This window comes from Lathyrus oleraceus, chromosome 4, assembly GCF_024323335.1.
Source record: "Lathyrus oleraceus cultivar Zhongwan6 chromosome 4, CAAS_Psat_ZW6_1.0, whole genome shotgun sequence".
NCBI lineage: Eukaryota > Viridiplantae > Streptophyta > Magnoliopsida > Fabales > Fabaceae > Lathyrus > Lathyrus oleraceus.
The window spans coordinates 252,657,625-252,661,004 of NC_066582.1; the positions used below are offsets into that span (position 1 = coordinate 252,657,625).

The following is a 3,380-nucleotide window of genomic DNA, read 5'->3' on the forward strand; positions in this document are numbered from 1 at the left end:
ATTTTGGATAGGGTTATTGTTCTTATAGGAGAAGTTCGGGTGATTCCTCCATCCAGGGTTGTAGGTATTCGAATATGGGTTCCCTTGGGCGTAGTTCACTTGCTCAGAGTTGGTTTCATTTAAGAGATTGCATTATGCAGATTGGTGTCCTTTGGTTCCACATATCTCACAATCCGACGAAACTGCAGCTGCAGTATTCGGGTTTATGCACATATGCTCGACCTTGAGGGCCAACGTGTCCATTTTAGCTTGCATCATGTCTATAGAGCTTAACTCATGCACTCCTCCTTGGGCTTCCTTCTTCTCAACTGTCGCTCGTTCGACTCCCCATGATTGATGATTTTGAGCCATATCTTCGATGAGGGCACTAGCTTCAGGGTAAGGTTTGTTCATCAGTGCGCCGCCTGCGGCAGCGTCGATGGTCATCTTAGTGTTATAGTGAAGTCCATTATAAAAGGTCTGAATGATTAACCAATTTTCTAAACCATGATGTGGGCACGCTCTTTATATCTCTCCCAAGCTTCGAACAACGATTCTCCTTGATTCTGGGTAAATCTGGTTATTTGGTTTCGAAGAACGGCGGTCTTACTTGGGGGAAAGTATCTAGCAAGGAATACTTTTCTAAGGTTATCCCAAGTTGTTATGGAATTGGGTGGAAGGGAATCTAACCATGATAGGGCTTTATCTCTGAGGGAGAAAGGGAATAATCTTAAACGGATTGCCTCAGGAGAAGCTCTATTGGTTTTAAAAGTGTATGCTAATTGGAGAAAGATTTTTAAATGTTGGTTTGGGTTCTCAGTAGCAAGACCTACGAATTGTCTCAGTTGCACTAGTTGCAACAAGGAGGGTTTAAGTTCGAAAATTATTAGCTGGGATGGTTGGGTTCACTATACTAGAACTAGGTTCTTCGTTGGATGGTTGGGAGAAATCCTTAAGAGGTCTTTGGTTTTGATCTTCGGCCATAGCTCTCCTAATTCTATGGAAAAATAAACGTGTGCGAGCGTAACGTTCAGGTTCCGCCAGAGGATATAATAAGCTTCCGGTGCTGCGAGTCCTTGGCATTGACCGACAGGTAGTAACCTAAGTCTAAACGATATAAGAACAGGGTACGAAATTTGACGAAATTGGTCCCCGACAACGGCGCCAAAAACTTGATGCGTGGTTTTTCGCAAGTGTACGAACGCGTCAGAGTAATATAAAAGATTGTCGAATCCACAGAGACCAAATGTCAATCTATCGTTATCTATTGTTACGGTGTTTATCTAAGGTAATCAAAATAGGGTTTTTAAGAGTGCACAATGAAAAATAAACTATTAAATTAAATTCAATTAATAAAGACAGGTTCGAATGTAATTCACATAATCAATTAATAATCCAAGTACTTGCTAATAGAATTACTTATGGGCAGTGTTTCCTACTTTGAAAAGAACCAATTTAACGGGAACTGTCGCTTTCGCGTATTCAAAACCAAGTTGTACTCCCTAATCAAACCCTCTTATTGTCACTTATAAAAAGGCGCGCATTGCGTTAGAGTAGTAAACCTATTTTTAAGAAATATAGTGTCTTGACTAAGTTGAAAAGTATTTTGACCTGGATTTTCTTAACCAAAAGAGGTTCTCATGAACCAGACTCTAAACTTATAAACGCGTCCGAAAATAGTTTTAAAATCAATTTTCTTTTTAAGTTAAAAACTCCTAATGAACTAAACAAAGCGCTTTCGCTGTATTTGAAATAGTTAAAAACAACTAAGTTTAAATAGACATTGGATGGCTTTCGATCTTACCCAATGGAAATTAAGTGCGGGAAAACTTAGGTTAAAAGTCAAAATAGCCCTTAAGTGATTCTATGAACAATTGTACGGATTATCGGTTCAATAATGATCCTTACATTCTAACCTTTATAGGTTTAGCTAGACATGGTAAAGTAAAGATGCGTTTTAATTTAAATAAAAGTAGTACGGTGCAAGAAGTAAATAAAAGTAGTGCGAGTGCGGAAAGTAAATAAAAGTAGTGCGAGTGCGGAAAGTAAATAAAAGTAGTGCAATGCGGGAAATAAACAAAGTAAGTACGAGTGCGGGAAAGTAAACAAAGTAAAGGCAGTGCGGGAAATAAATAAAGTAAAGTGCGAGTGCGGGAAAGTAAACAAAGTAAAGGTAAAGCAATAAAACCTGCTCCAATTGGAGGGTCGAATAAAGTGCGTAACAGAAATGAAAATGGCGGCAGGATTAACTTCTTTCCAAAGTGCTCCAAACTCGATTATAGACTCGATTACACAGTTGTGGCAATACTCCGATGTGAAGCGATTACCACTTTTACAATACTGATATATGCCTAGTTGTAACTAAGTTTGATCTAAGTTTGGATGAAGAAACAAATGAAATCAAGGCTCTATTTATAGGCAAGTAAAATAATGGAAATGACAAGGATGCCCCTAAGTTTGAATTTGGGAGGGAAACATCTTTGTTCTTGTGGCGCCCGCCACCACATCATGACGCCCGCCATAGGAGCAAATTATGGCGCCCAAGTGGAGTTAGTGGGAGATGTGGCAGTTGAGGAGAAGTTGAATTGGGACACGTCATGGCTGGACCTATGGCGCCAGCCATAGTGGAAGCTACAAGTGTAAAATGTTGATTTTTAGGCTTTTTAGTTCATTTTCACTCCTTTTCTCGATCGGAGCTCTGATTAAACTGAAAACCTGAAAACAAAGAAAAATATATTAATAACATAACAAAATAACAATAAAACAACTAAAATGCATGCGAAATCGGAGTCGAAAATACGGTGAAATTCAGTGTCATCGTCAACTCGTAGGTCAACTTCACCTTTTGCCAAATTTCGACTCCTTTTTAGCCCCTACACATTGGTTAAAATGTGAGAACCACATCCAGTATCTAATACCCATGATGCAGAAGTAGATAAATTAATTTCAATAACAAAAATACGTAAAGTTGAAGTCTCTACTCCATTCTTCTTATCTTCCAGGTACTTTGGGCAGTTTCTCTTTCAGTGTCCGGTCTTACCGCAATGGAAGCAGGTGCCTTCCTTTGCTATGCCTCCACTAGGCTTCAAAGCAGCAGCAATGGGTTTGGGTTTGGCAACTTCCTTGCCTTTCCCTTTATCACCCTGCTTGGTGGGTCTTTTGTTCTGTCTCTTTCCATTTTCGATCATCAGAATGGACTTCCCTTTTGACTTCAGATTCTGCTCAGTAGTTCTTAACATGGCTAGTAGTTCAAGAAGAGATTTGTCCATATCATTCATATTGAAGTTAAGGACAAAATGACTGAATCTATCTGGCAATGATTGCAAGATCAAATAAGTCGCAAGTTCCTTTCCGAGGGGAAAATCCAACCTCTCAAGGTTTTCCACATACCCAATCATCTT

At 39.3% G+C, this 3,380-nt stretch overlaps 1 pseudogene; it reads left to right on the forward strand.

Annotated features, from left to right (window-relative positions):
* Positions 1 to 481: 481 nt before the first annotated feature.
* On the forward strand, positions 482 to 578 carry LOC127077506 (uncharacterized; annotated as a pseudogene).
* Positions 579 to 3,380: the final 2,802 nt, after the last annotated feature.